We start from the raw sequence: 14,848 nt of genomic DNA, 5'->3' as shown, positions 1-14,848 counted from the left end.
GCTGCCATTAGTTCAAGCATCAGCAGCTAGTACTCACCCCTGAAAAGACTGGGAAAACTGAGGGACTTTTGAAGACAATTCCACTCTATAGATGTGACTACGTAAGAGTGTTTTACGGGTCTAAACACCACATTTAACAGTTGGAAGCTAGGGTCAGCCAGTGTCAATGTTCAGCTTGTATTTGCTATTAAAAAAAAAAAAAGAAACACTCAGCCATACTTCCAAGCCTTTCTTTCTCAGCAGTGTGACGTGTAGCCTAACCCAAATCTGCCCCAGACTCTCCTTTGTCGAAGCGCTGTGAGTCACGAGGAGAAAGCCAGCCCCAGAAGATCCGGGTCCACGGCCGGGTCTCCACACAGCTCAGCAGCATCTCCACTACAGCCTTCATCCAAACGCTGTTTGCGTCAGTAGATTCAGACACTGATTAATTTCCAATCTTATTTCTGAGACTCCATTGATTATCTTCTATTATTTCCATAAGTTTAGGGAAATGTTCAAAGTAAATTTTTTTTAAATTCCTATTTCTACGCAGAAGTCACCATACTGAACATTTAGGAGGCAGTAGAGGGGCATCCAGAGGAAAAAAGTGGACTAGGCCTTAGAGAATCGTAGTTACATTCACGGAGTGCCAACCGTGGGCAAGCCCTGGTGCTTCTCAGAATATAACTCATAATTCTCACAAGATCCCTAAGAGTTAGGCACAAGTATCATCCCCACTTTACAGATGGCAAAACTAAGGTACAGAAAGATTAAGGAACTTGTTTAGCCACATTGGATTCAAAACAATATGGCCCCAGTGCCCGTGTTGTTGACCGCTGCACTATACTACCTCTTGTATGAATAGCGTAGTCGGCAAGGCATTGAGGGTCCCAAATAATTCCCCAATGGAAAATCAGGTTTGAGATAAATGCACAGACAATGCTGTTTGGCCTCTGAATGTAGTCCGAGGAAATCCATTCTCCCTGTCATTTGTGATGACAAGGATCATGCTCTTGACACTCACAATGTTAACAGATATGAAGCAAGCTAAACTTTGAAGGCTCTAATAGCATTTTCACAAAATACACAGCGAAGTGGAAGAGTTCAGCTTGATGGATCTGAAGAGCTAGGTAAAGTCTCTCCCCAGCAAGAAATTATTCTTTATAAAAAGAAATACATGTCAGAGATGCAGGTTACCACAGACTAAATCTCAGCCTTATCCCTTATCATTTCCCCTCTGCACATCCCCCCTCCCCAGCACACACATACACATGCACGCACACACCATAGCTGGGCCAAAGGGACATTGGGTGCTGAGAAGGCCCAGGAGAAAGATGCAGTGGTGGCGGAAAGAGGTAAATCTGGGAAGTAAGTCTGAGCCAAAATTCTTCACAGAGGGCTCACAGCCAAAGTTTGGGGAAGATCAAATATAAGGAGCACATCCAGAGGACCTGAGGCAGAAGCAGAATCTGGAAGTAAGGCAAAGGGCTCCAACTGGGAACGAGGTGCAATAAGAACAAGACTAAAGGGTGCATGAGGTTGCCCAGAGCAGCCCTGAGGCATCAGTGCCTCAAATGGGCAGCACACTCGGAAGGCTGAAGGATTAGAGATTCATCCTCTTTTCAACAAGTATTTTGAAAACATTATTTTGAAATAATTTTAGACTCACTTAGAAATTGCAAAAGGGAGATGGTTCCCTCCTCCGCTTTCCCCTAACAATGTAAGATGTTAATCTTACAAAAGTACAATGATCAAAATCAGGAAACTGACATGGGTGCAACACTTTTCACCAAGCTAGAGACCTTATTTAATTTCCCCAGAACAAATATTTTTTGGAGCACTCTTTTGATGCCTGACTTAAAGTGTGCTAGGGGTTAGGGTGCGGTCCCTGGCCTTATAGTGTTTTTGGTTTACTGACAAAAGCTTGTGGGCCAGCCACATACTGCTTGGCTGTACAATTTTGTGGCTAGTATTTAGAAATACTGTTATCTCATCGAGTTGACACGGCAGAGGAAAAGCACTAATTACAGATCTCTGAATGCCTTTCATTTTACTTAAGCACGCAAAGACTGCATCTCAGTTCTTTGTGTCTTCAAATTACAGAGGATGTACAATAAGGAGGGATTCCCAGGGAGGTTTTTAGTGAAGGAGAGGTGGGAAAATAAGCGGTGAGCAGCTGGGGAGTTTCCCTTTCTGGCCTCAAAGAAGGCAGTTGGGAGCTTTGTATGCTGTGAACTTTAGAAATACTATCTGGAGATCACCAGCCTATTTATGTGCATGTTGATGACTTGAATAGAATTCCTCAGAACCTTGAGGTTTTAGCCACTCTCTTATTGGCAATTATGGATGCTTTTTATTTTTTATATTAAATAACAATCAACTATTAGAAACAGGACTAATTGCTACGTTGTTAGGTTTTGCTCCACTCTGGGAAAGCTCGATGTATACTGCTATATACACAAGGTCAGGATTTTCACAATAACATAACTGGATATGGTAGGGGGAAGCAATTTTTTTTAGAATTGATTTTACTGTGTCACTACACAATGCTCACTTTTTTTTTTTTTTTTTTTGGTAAACTAAGAGTCATTTCAAATTACTTTATATATAACATAAGTGCTCTAAAAGAAATGTGTAAAATGATTATAACTATGTCCCGGAGAGTGCAAGTTAGTCTCTCTGTGTGTGTCCACTTTAAATCCTATTATTTAGAAGTAGATGCAGTGATGCTAAGTAAATACGTATTTACTAACCATACGTGCCTCCATCCGCACATGGGCGCCCGTGATGGAGATATCGAAGGAACAGCAGGCTGACTCCCTTTCCACCCAGCTCGTGCTGCAAGGCTCCTTCTATTTGCTTTTTTGAGAAGGGAGAAAAGATCATTTTAAAGTTAAATTGCCTAGTGAACCCATCTATCATTTGCAAAAAAGTAATGAGCTGGAGCCGGAAGCCTAAGTCTCTGCTTTCTTCCCCTTTCTCATGGTCAAGATGTAAGACATAAAAAGCAATTTTTCTTGATCTGTGATCAAACGATGGATTAAGACTTGCAAGGAGTCGGTGATCAATTGTCTGATAATATGTGACAGATCTTGTCAGGTTGACGAAAATGTGCCCCAACCCACAGGGAGAGAAGGCTCTGAGCTGTGAAGGTGCTTTCTTAAGCAATTGCCTGAGAAGCAGAGGCCTCTGTGATATCAATTATCTTCTGTATCAACACCAAACAGGAATTTTGCTGCGAAAGCTGCCACCGCGGTTTGATGTATGTAAGTTAATAACTAATTAGATGCATTTCAGTAATCACTTAACTTTAATTGGTTTTGTATCTTATTTTTCAAAGGGGGAAGGCATAGACTTGTCCTAATATTTTACCATAATAATGTTCCACAACACATGAAATGAATTCCCCTCCACACTCCCCCACATTCTGATAGGCCAATAAAAATAGTATTAGGCGATTAAATAAAGACAATTTTTAAAAGAAGCAGGCATAGTGATAAACAGTAATGAAGTCAAGCAGCTGGCGGGCATCTGGTGAATCTGCCACCTGATGACTTGCCCCAGGATCCCGGTGAAGCCTTCAGCCTCCTCTTAGTTGGTGGGATTCACACTTAGCATTAGCCCCTTTTCAGGGGAGGGGAGGGAAAGGGAACAATGTAGAGATGTATTGTTTACACCCTTCCCAGCAGTTTCAAACTGGTCCATGAATATCCACTCATCTCCGACTGGCCCCGATTTAAGGAAATGAGGAGAAAAAAATACATTTGAAAATAACCTGGACTTATTTTTGGAGCTCAGGGAAAGAGTAAGTCGGGGTTAGATTTTTTTTTTACTTAGCCCCAAGCTTGAAGAGAAAAGCTATATTTTTACATGAGGCCAAAGAAAGGACTGAAAGAGATTTTAAATTCTTTCCTAATGCAAAGGCAAGGAATCTGACTACGCAGCATTTTCTTCCAGTTTTGTCACAAAGGAGGACACTATGCTCAAGCAATTATTCCTGTGTAAACAGGCTGTCTCCCCATTTGGGAGACATTTACATTGGGTGTTTTAGATGCAATCTCGGGGAAGCTAAGGCTGGGCTTTTATATGTGTGCAGAGAAAAGTTGGGGGAAGGTACAGGGCGGATGGTCAGAAGAGGAGGTTAATGCTGAAAACCCAACTCTATTGGTCACACAGAGCTATAATCCGAAATAGATAGACACATCTCATGACATCTGAAAAATCTTGTATTTATCTGTTCATCAAAAATATACGTATATAGGGTGTGTGTGCACGTGTGCGCGCACGTGCACACACACGATTGCTATGTGCCAGAATCATGCCAGGCCCTGGGGATTCAGGGATGACAAAAGCAGAGCCTTGCCTTCATCGGAGCTTGAAATGGAGATACATTAGAGATTATCCAGCCCAAAGTTTGTGTTTGCCCAACTGCATTGCAAGGAACTAATTGGAGGTCTTTAAATGGGTGGGATAAGGAGAGAAAGCTAAGCAGATATGCTCCAGCCCATCTCCATTAGCCACCCTGTTTCATCCAAAGGACTTCCACTTTGGTCGTTTTTATATATTGGGTTTCTCTATTAGATTTCCTTTTTTTAAAAAAGAGTTATGCTAAAAAAAAACCAAAAAAACAACAACGGAAAAAGAGACAGAATCAGAATCCAACTCTTTATTTTCTGTAAAGAATATTAAATTCTTGAGCCTGAGAAGCATCCCGTGACATATCTGGCGGCAGTCTGGAGAGTCCAGCCGGTCTGCTGTCAGGTTGTCATTGCAGGTTGCCCAGGAGGTCAGCCGCTGCCTCCCCTCTGCCTTGTGCTGCTCAGGTTGGCAGGAGCTTTTCCACCTGTGGAGAAACAAAGCCTTGTGACAGATGCTGCATAGCACAAGCCTCCCCCGGACAGAGCAAGGAGCTGCACCCTGCGGTGCCTCCTGGATGGAGGGCAGGGCGGCCTGCCAGTTGATTCCTGTTTCTCACCTTGGTTTTTGGTGCATGGAAGGGCATCTTGCCCCTGATTGTAAGAAGTGTTTGGGAGCTCTTGTGTGCATTTGCTGGCATTCTGAAAGGAGTAGATGCTCTATGACCATGAAAGTCTGTTAATTTTCCCCAAGGTGTCCACATTTCTCTTGAAGCAGAGTTTGAAATTCCTGGGACTCCAATGATGATCAGGGCCAACATGAGAGTAGCCAAAATTATGGCAAAATATGGATTCAGTAGACTAGGGGTGACAGTTGAAGATCTAGGATGAGGAGAACAGATGAATCAATGGGTAAAACATTTCAGTTATGCAAAATTAATAAGTTCTAGAGATTTTCTGTATAACATTGTACCTATAGATAACAATACTGTATTGTACACTTAAAAATCTGTTAGGAGGGTAGATCTCATGTTAAGTGTTTCTACCAAAATAAACACCTTCAGGGATGTGTAAGGGACTTTCCTTTGCCTCTACCATGGAGGGTAGGCCTGAAGTTATTTATGGCTGAGAACTTCAGAGCCAGAGAGTAGCAAGTCTTTGTTTATCTGGTTTGAGAACAGAAATCACCAGCACTCCTGGGCATTCTATGTAGACAACTGTGAGCTTCTACATCAGCTAAGGTGGCTGGGCTATTTCATCCTGTCCATTCCCTTTTTGGTGGGTCTAGTGTCAAGGACCAGCCTCTTTCATTCATTCCTAATATTAACGGTCCTTGCCTTATCAAACTTGGAAATATGACATCCATTCTTATGTCTACCCTAGAGTCAAAAAGAATAATTTCAAGGACAAAATCCCTAAGATAAGATACTACAGTCATGCATTGCTTAATGATGGGGATATATTCTGAGAGATACATTGTTGGGCCATTTTGTCATTGTGCGAACATCATAGAGTGTACTTACACAAACCTAGATGGTATAGCCTACTACACACTAGGCTACATGGTACTAATCTTATGGGGCCACTGTCACATATGAGGTCCATCATTGACTGAAATGTCATTATGTGGTACAAGACTGTACTTTAGTGGAAACTTAGGGGAAAGAAGAGGAGGAGCCTGAGATACCGTGAAGTAAGTACAAGAGATTGAACAGAGGGGAAAAAGTGTCTTACACAGTGCCTAAGACATTGTAACTATTCAATAAACTTTAGTTGAATGAATGAATGAATGCTGAGGATGAGATGCCAGTCCTTATCAAACTGGGATTGGGAATAACTGACCTTCAAGTCTTGTATCTGAACATCTCAGAAAACTTCCCTGATAAGGACAGCGACTCCAGCATACATCCACTGTCAGATGTGTGGGCGGGGAGGTAGAGAAATCTGAGATAGGTAGGACTTTAGTTTGTCCAGAAACCACTTATACTGCATCTGTTCCCCTTCTTGGGTTCACATCAAGAACCAGAATCTGCCAGAAAGGAACATTTGGAGAGCTTTATAAATAAGAAATCATAGAAAAGGATGAACACCTGAGAAGCTGATCAGACTGAGAGGAATAGGCATTTGCCAGAATTTTAATACAAATGGCCATGGAAAAGATAGAGAATTTGGTATTGAGTATTTGCTGTCTTCCCAAGACAAAGTTCAAATGGATTTGATTTACACTTATAAGAAGACAGCCTAATTGCAACCTTGAAATGGGCAAGATCAAGTAAGATTCTGAGTTTAACAGAAAAGAGGGTCTGATTTGTATTTAAGCACTCTCTTGAGAGCCAGCATGGGAATTCACACAGGGTCACAGGCAAGCTCCTTCCCTGACCTCTACAAGGCTATCGCGGAAGCAGAAAAGAGTAGGAAGTAATAATTGTCTTTAATTTGGCAAGAAAAGCAGCTTTTAGCTTTTGATAAATAAGGATGAAGAACTGTCACATCTAGACACTGACATTCTCTGCAAGAAGTAGAGGACTAGAAGGTTTACAGACACATTTCCTTTGAATCAAGCTGTTTCTACTTCTGCAACAGAAAGCGACCTGGTTGACTTCCAGAGAAAGCTCATCAGGCCTCATGTAAATTCAGTATAAGACACGTTCTCAGGGCTCCTCTAGCCAGTTGACCTGATGTTGTTTTACAAATAAGAAAAGATGCCTTGAGTGACAAATGAACACATCCCAAATTCATGATAACAGTGGGAAGAACTCATAACTCATGATGCCCCCTCCTTGGGTCCTCTCTCTTCATGAGATTGCCACAGTAAAATTCAGGAAATATTTTACTGACTGTCTTACATATGCTAACTCTCATTTGGGTACTGTGGAACAACAGGCAACATGTGATATGATACTGGCTCATGGGAAGACGTAAACCTCATTCGGAAGAAAAGACACTTGATGCTGTCAGAACCAGACAGCCTTGCACTGCAATTCGTGTGCCAAGAGTAGTGTTGGCACTAATTCCACTATTCAGTAACTAATATTTGATCTTCACCATTGCCATGTAAGCCAAAAAGCCCCAATGACAGAGACTGAAGCTTAGGTTAAATGACTTGCTTATGGTCAAATAGCTAGTAAGCTGCAGAAATGGAATTTGAAATTGGGGCTATTTAAAACCGAGGTCCCTCCCACTACACTTTACGACCTTTCAATGTTGTAAAACTCTTGGTTTTTTATTAAGAGGAACAAAACCTAGTCGTCTCTAGAATCTAGCTGTTGTCATAGATTTATAAGGTGAGATAATTTTTTTTATTTAATTATTTTATTGAGGTCATATTGGCTTATAACATTGTGTAAATTTCAGGTATACATCACTATTTTCAGTATCTGTATAGACTGCATCATGTTCACCACCAATAGTCTAGTTTTTATCCATCATCATACATATGTGCCCCTTTTCCCCTTTCACTCTCCCCCCAATTCCCTTCTCCTCTCGTAACCACTAATTTGTTCTCTTTGTCCATGTGTTTGTTTATCTTCCACATACATGTGAAATCATACAGTGTTTGTCATTCCCTGTCTGGCTTATTTCACTTAGCATAATACCTTCAGGGTCTGTCCATATTGCTGCAAATGGGACAGTTTTGTCCTTTTTTATGGCTGAGTAGTATTCCATTGAATATATATATATACATATAATATATATATATATATATATATATATACCACATCTTCTTTGTCCACTCATCTGCTGATGGGCACTTGGGTTGCTTCTATGTCTTGGCTATGGTGATGAGATGAATTATTCTGAAATAATTCTTTTTTAAGCATTCGAATTAAGCAAAACCATTCTTTGAGGAGTGAAATGTCTCTTTGAAAAATTTGTTGGTTTCACTGACTTGTACATTCTTTGACAGGTGTCAAAATATGACAGAGATGGAGACTCGATCACAATCGCTTTGCTGAATTCCTGCAGAATCAGAATATTCTGAGAACTGTGTGCTAGTCAGTATTAAACCACATCTTTGCAGAGTTCATGGAAAACAAGTCATGAATAGTGAATGTTCATTAACAGGGACTTTTTTTTAGGTTTCCAGGTATGTTTTCTAAAACAGTGAGAGATCACTGTAAAAAAAAAAAAAGGGGAAGTGCTACAAAAATGAGCATAATCCACAAACAAAAACAATAATAAAGGAAATAGATACATTAAACCACAGATCTGCAACTATAAAACTATAATACTAGGGGCCAGCCCCATGGTGCAGCAGTTAAGTGCGCACGTTCCGCTTCTCAGTGGCCCAGGGTTCCCCTGTTCGGATCCTGCATGCAGACGTGGCTCCACATGGCATGCCATGCTGTGGTAGGCGTCCCACATATAAAGCAGAGGAAGACGGACACAGATGTTAGCTCAGGGCCAGCCTTCCTCAGAAAAAAGAGGAGGATTGGCAGCAGTTAGTTTAGGGCTAATCTTCCTAAAAAAAGAAATTAATTAATTAATTAATTAACAAAACTACAATATTAAAAGCCAGCCATGGACAATTACGTACAATGAATACCTTGAGCTAAAATCTAACCCCATGCATTTAAAACTACTATAGTCACGGGAAGGAAATTTATAGGAATACATTCTCATTGTAAATAATACCAAGATTTTACATTTTAAAAATTAGGTCTAAATATACTGGAAATATCATGACAAAGAGAATAGCTGCATATTCAAATGCAACCCTTAATCACTTTGAAATTCATTACTTTTTAATTTGTTTTCCAAAATTACTCAAAAGATTTTCTTAGTGAGAACAAAACACATGGTTAAATCATAGCACCTATCAACCCATTTATTATTGTTTTTGCTTGTGGGTTGTTGGATTATTTTTTTGGCCTCATAAAAAGCCAAAACTAGTTGAACAAGTTCTCCAAAAATACTATGCTGGAGCTGAAACCAAGCATGGAAAATTTTGGCTTGTGGGTGTGATTATGAATCACTAAAAATGATACTAGAAATCCACATGAAATATTCACTTTAGAAACCAATGGGAGATACGAAATACATGAGCTGGAAGAGCATAAATAGTGCCATAATTATTGGAGAGTCAGACAACACCAGAGAGAAAAGAAGCAAGGGCAGAAATTATTGCAGCTTCTGGCTCATGGCACAAATTGAAATGAAGCCCTCATAATTAGGGAATCCAAGAATTATTTATATGTTCTGGGGCTTACCAACTGGAATACTTGAGCTACACTGGGTTTTGTCCTCAGACTAGATTCCAGCTGCCAACTTGCAATTTCATAGCAATAGTAACCCAAACAGCACATCTTGATGCAGCTCTTTTGACATGGGCCATGTAGTTACCAACAGTTTAAAGTGTTTAATTTAAAATAGTTATGTCCTCAACAGATATCTCTGACCGTCATTTCATTCTTCAGCCCCTCTATAAGATGATTCTCTAGACTTTTCATGAAGCTTCTTGGTAAAAATGTGACGGTGCCTGCTAAAAACTTCATTTGGTATTCTAAAACTTTGAAGTTTGATAACTTGGATTTAAGTATTGACAAAATGTTCCCAAGTCAAAATTGTGGCATCAAACTGTCTGGGTCAACAAGCTATAAACTTTTTAGGAGTATGAAAGCCAAATGTTATCTAACAAAATATATTTGAGATCTATATGAGGAAAAACTACAACTCTGATGAAAGACATCAAAGACTTACTAAATAAATGGAGACATATTTCATGTTCATGGATAAGAAGCCTCAATATGGTCAAGACATCAGTTCTTCTCACAACTTGATCTATAGATTTAATGCAGTATGCAATCCAAATCAAAAGCCCAGCAGATTATTTTGTGGATATTGAGAAACTAATTCTAAAATTTACATGGAAGGGTAAAAGACCTAGTATAGCCAATTCCTTATTGAAGGACAAGAACAAAGTTGGAAGATAGACACTACTCTCCTTCAAGTCTTACTATAAAGCTACAGTGATGAAGACAGTGTGGTATTGGCAAAAGAATAGACAAATAGATCAGTGGAACAGGATGGAAAGCCCAGAAATAGCTCCATTTGAATGTAGTCAACTAATCTTTGAGAAAAAAGCAAAGGCAATACAATGGAACAAATATAGTCTTTTCAACAAATGGTGCTGGAACAACTGGATATTCACATTCAAAAATATGAATCTAGATACAGACTTTACACTCTTCACAGAAAGTAACTCAAAATGGACCATAGACCTGAATGTAAAACATAAACTATAAAACTCCTAGAAAATAACATAGGAGAAAATCTAATTGTCCTTGACTATGGTGATGACTTTTTAGGTACCACAAGTAATAACTACTTTCTAGGTATTTTTTAGGTATTAAAAACACAATTTGTGAAAGAAATCATTGATAAGCTTTACTTTATTAAAATTTAAAACTACTTCTCTGTGAAAGATAATGCCAAGAGAATGAGAGGACAAGCCATAGACTGGGAGAAAATATTTGCAAAAGACATATCTGATAAAGGACTGTTATGCAAAATATATAAAGAACTCTTAAAATCCAACAAGCAAATGAACAACCCAGTTTAAGAAAAGGGCAAAAAGCCTGAACAGACACCTTACCAAAGAAGATGGCAAGAAAGCATATGAAAAGATGTCTGATGTCATATATCATAAGGAAATTACAAATTAAAACAACAGTGAGATACTATTACACACCTATTAGAATGGTCACAGTCCAAAATACTGACAACACCAAGGGCTGTCAGGATATGGAGCAATAGGCACTCTCACTCACCGCTGGTGAAAATGCAAACGATACAGCCATTCTGGAAGACAGTTTGGAGTTTTCTTACAAAACCAAACATACTCTTAGCATATGACTCAGCAATCACATTCCTTGGTATTTACCCAAATGAAATGAAAACTTATGTCCAAATAAAATATGCACAACGATGTTTACAGCAGCTTATTCATAATTGCTAAGACTTGGAAGCAACCAAGAGGTCCTTCACTGGTGAATGGATTGATAAACTGTGATATATCCAGACAGTGGAATTCAAGGCTAAAAAGAAGTCAGCTATCAAGGCATGAAAAGACATGGAGGAAACTTAAGTGCATATTACTGAGTGAAAGAAGCCAATCTGAAACTGCTTCTATATGATTCCAACTATATGACAGTCTGGAAAAGACAAAACTACAGAGACAGTAAAAAGATCCATGATTGCCAGGCATTGGGGGAGGGAGGGATGAACAGGCAGAGCACAGAGGATGTTCGGGGCAGTGAAACTATTCTGTTTGATGCTACAATGGTAGATACATGTCATTACACTTTTTGCAAAACCCACAGAATGTACAACATCAAGAGTGAACCCTAACGTAGACCTCAGACTTTGGGTGATAATGACGTGTCGGTGTAGGTTCATTGATTATAACAAATGTACCACTGTGTTGTAGAATGTCAATAGTGGGGGAGGTTGTTTGTGTGTGGGGACAGGGAGTAAATGGGAACTCTCTGTACTTTCCATTCAATTTTGCTGTGAGCCTAAAGCTGATCTAAAAATATTAAGTTTATAAATAATAATAAAAAATAGCCAAGGGCTTGCATGACTGGAGAGGGGGAGGGGTGGGGAGTGGTAGTGTTTGGTAGTGTTGCCAAAAGAAGAGAGGACGGAGCCCTATTCAACAAGAAATTTACTTCTTACATAATGAGCAAAGGGAATGAAACAACTTTATAAAACATCTGTTAGCAGCACAGGAGGTTGACTTGTCTTTTTGATTATTGGGATATATCCATTAAAAAGGTGTATATAATGTAAATACAACTTAAAGTTCTCAAAGCTTGGTCTAGAGTTCCCTGAGATGCTTTCCAGGGGTCAAAACTGTTTTTGTAACACTACTGATACATTATTTGCCTTTTTCACTGTGCTGACATTTGCACGCATGATGCAAAAACAAGGATGAGTAAAAATGCTGAAGCCTGAATAAAGGCAGTGGCGCCAGATTGTACTGGTATCCACCATATTCTTCACCAGTATGCTCTCACAGATAAAAGAACGCCAGCTTTGGGGCTGGCCTGGTGGTGCAGCGGTTAAGTTTGCACGTTCTGCTTCAGTGGCCTGGGGTTTGCCAGTTTGGATCCCAGGTGTGGACATGGCACAGCTTGGCAAACCATGCTGTGGCAGGCATCCCACATGTAAAGTAGAGGAAGATGGGCATGGTTATTAGCTCATGGCCAGTCTTCCTGAGCAAAAAGAGGAGGATTGGCAGCAGATGTTAGCTCAGGGCTAATCTTCCTCAAACGAAAAAAAAGAAGAACACCAGCTTCACTTAAGAATGACTTTGCTGGAGCTGTAAAAATGATGAATTTTATTAAATCTTGACTCCAGTACACACAACGAAATAGGACATAGCACAAGGTACTTCCACTGCCCACGGGAGTATGATGGTTGTCTTAAGGTGAAACTCTGTATGATTGTTTGTATTGTGGGCGGAACTAGCTGCTTTATTCAAAGAACATGATTTGTACTTAAAAGAACGACTGACAGACAAACTGTGATTATTCAGACTTGGGCATTGGGCAGATATTTTCCGAAGAATGAATGAAGTGAGCCTGTCACTTCAAGGAAAATAACTGACAGTATTTGTTGCCAGTTGTAAAATTTGAGCTTTCAAGCAAATAATTAAAATTTTGGAAAACTTGTATTCAACACTATGAGATTGACAATTTCCAATATTTAAAGACTTTTCTGGTAAAATCAGTGGTCGTATTGATGAATGTGAGTTTTTGGATGTTGTAGAATGAAATGCGTCAACATTTAGAAGATCTGCATAACTCAGTGAACCATTATTCTCCAAATGACCAATGCGTGAATGTCATAAAATCATGCATGAGTAACAGACCCATTGAAAGTGCAAGAAGACTGATGCATTTTACTGTGAGAGAGTATTAAACGTTCATTGATATAGTTTTAGATACTACGTGACAACTAACCTTTAAGAAACTACCACTTGTCAAGTGTGGATGTGGTGTCAAAGAATATCCACAGTTAGATTAAAAAAGGAAAAGCTACAAATATACTCCTCCATTTTCCAACTGCATAGCTGTGAGAGGCTGGAAAAAATGAAAAATGATCCCGCTCTTCTCATTCAGTTTTGCTTTGCTGTTGTTTTGGGAAATAGTTATTTTCATAAAAATAAGTTTATGTTATCAAGTATCATTATTATTTATGTTATCAGGTAGCTTATTATTGTAATTTTCAAATGCAGTTTAAATTTTGCTCAGTTTTAATTTTGAATGCAGTAAATATCGTTAGATAAAACTCACATAAACAGAAGTCCTTTGGAGTCTGTAATACTTTTTAAGAGTGTAAAGGGGTCCCGAGACCAAAAAGTTGAGAGCCAACTAATTTAAAGAGATAATGAAACAGATGCTGTGTACCTAATATAGATCTTAAAGAATAAAACATGACCCGGACTTTTGACGCTACTGTACGTCCCGCGCAGAATGTAGCTTCTTCCCTTCTCCCAGGGGTGAGCACATTGCATTAATCTTATATTAACTATTCTCTTGCTTTTCTTCATAGTTATCTCACAAACCTATCTCCCTATATGATATTTAATCTTGCCTGTTTTTGAACAGCATACAAACGGCACCATACTGTCTACATGTCATAGTTTAGGTTTCCCTGAAAGCAATGCCAGACAAAAGGACCTGGGTTCAGGTAGGGTATTTTGGAAGTGATCCCAGGAAGCAGAAGTGTGGGGGTCGGAGTAGAAGCTAGAGAAGGGAGAAAGCAAATAAAAGTACATTATTGGGCTGGTTACCGCTGTGGGCAACTGAGGTAGAGACCTGCTGTGTACCCTCTGTGAAAATGTATAAAACATATTTCAGAATTGGCCCACCAGCCCAAAGGAAAGGAGACTGGGCATTATTCACTGCCTTTATCTCCATTTGGTTAAAAGTTTTTCTCAGAGGCTTAATGCCCTCGCATGTTCAGGCTAAGTGGCTGCCCATGGTTCTGAGACAGGCCTGAAGCAGAAAAGCAGAGACCCCTCTTTGTGACCTTGAGATGGCACACTATCCATTGCATGGAACTGTCCACCACAGCTGCCTAAAATCAGGTGAGCTATAGGAGTGGAGTGAGGGGCACCACAAGTGTCAGCCACACCGTCTATATTCTTTTATGACTGCCTTCTTTCCCTCTAGAGTATGTTATTGAGACATTTTAGATTGATATGAGTAGTCTTAGCTAATTCATTTCCACTGATGCGTAGTACTCTATTGTCTGACTATTCTACAACTTAATCTCCATTCTATTGCTGGACATTTGGTTTATGTCTTGACGTGGGGTCTTTTGTTAATGCTACTGCAGGAAAACAAACACACAAACATTTTCATGTCCTTACATTCCACATAAAAATTTCATAATCAGCAGAAATGAAGTCTCCACCTCACTTTTTTTTTTTGGCTTGTAACATTGTGTAATTTCAGGTGTATATTATTATTTATCAATTTCTGAATAGACTTCATTGTGCTCAC

General features: G+C 39.5%; 1 long non-coding RNA gene across 2 annotated transcripts in view; it reads right to left on the bottom strand.

Moving 5' to 3' along the window:
• Positions 1-4,630: 4,630 nt before the first annotated feature.
• Positions 4,631-14,848, bottom strand: part of LOC103553794 (uncharacterized) — a 116,890-nt gene continuing 106,672 nt past the window's right edge. For both annotated transcript variants that reach the window (XR_011526491.1, XR_011526490.1), the window contains 2 exons: positions 4,955-5,216; positions 4,631-4,822 (listed from right to left, as the gene is read on the bottom strand). This is a non-coding gene — a long non-coding RNA (uncharacterized lncRNA). The remainder of the gene's footprint in view (positions 4,823-4,954; positions 5,217-14,848) is intronic.

Source organism: Equus przewalskii, chromosome 14, assembly GCF_037783145.1.
Source record: "Equus przewalskii isolate Varuska chromosome 14, EquPr2, whole genome shotgun sequence".
In the NCBI taxonomy this organism is placed as follows: Eukaryota; Metazoa; Chordata; class Mammalia; order Perissodactyla; family Equidae; genus Equus; species Equus przewalskii.
The sequence above is the reverse complement of the archived record's forward strand: the minus strand, read 5'-3'. Positions and strand labels throughout refer to the sequence as shown.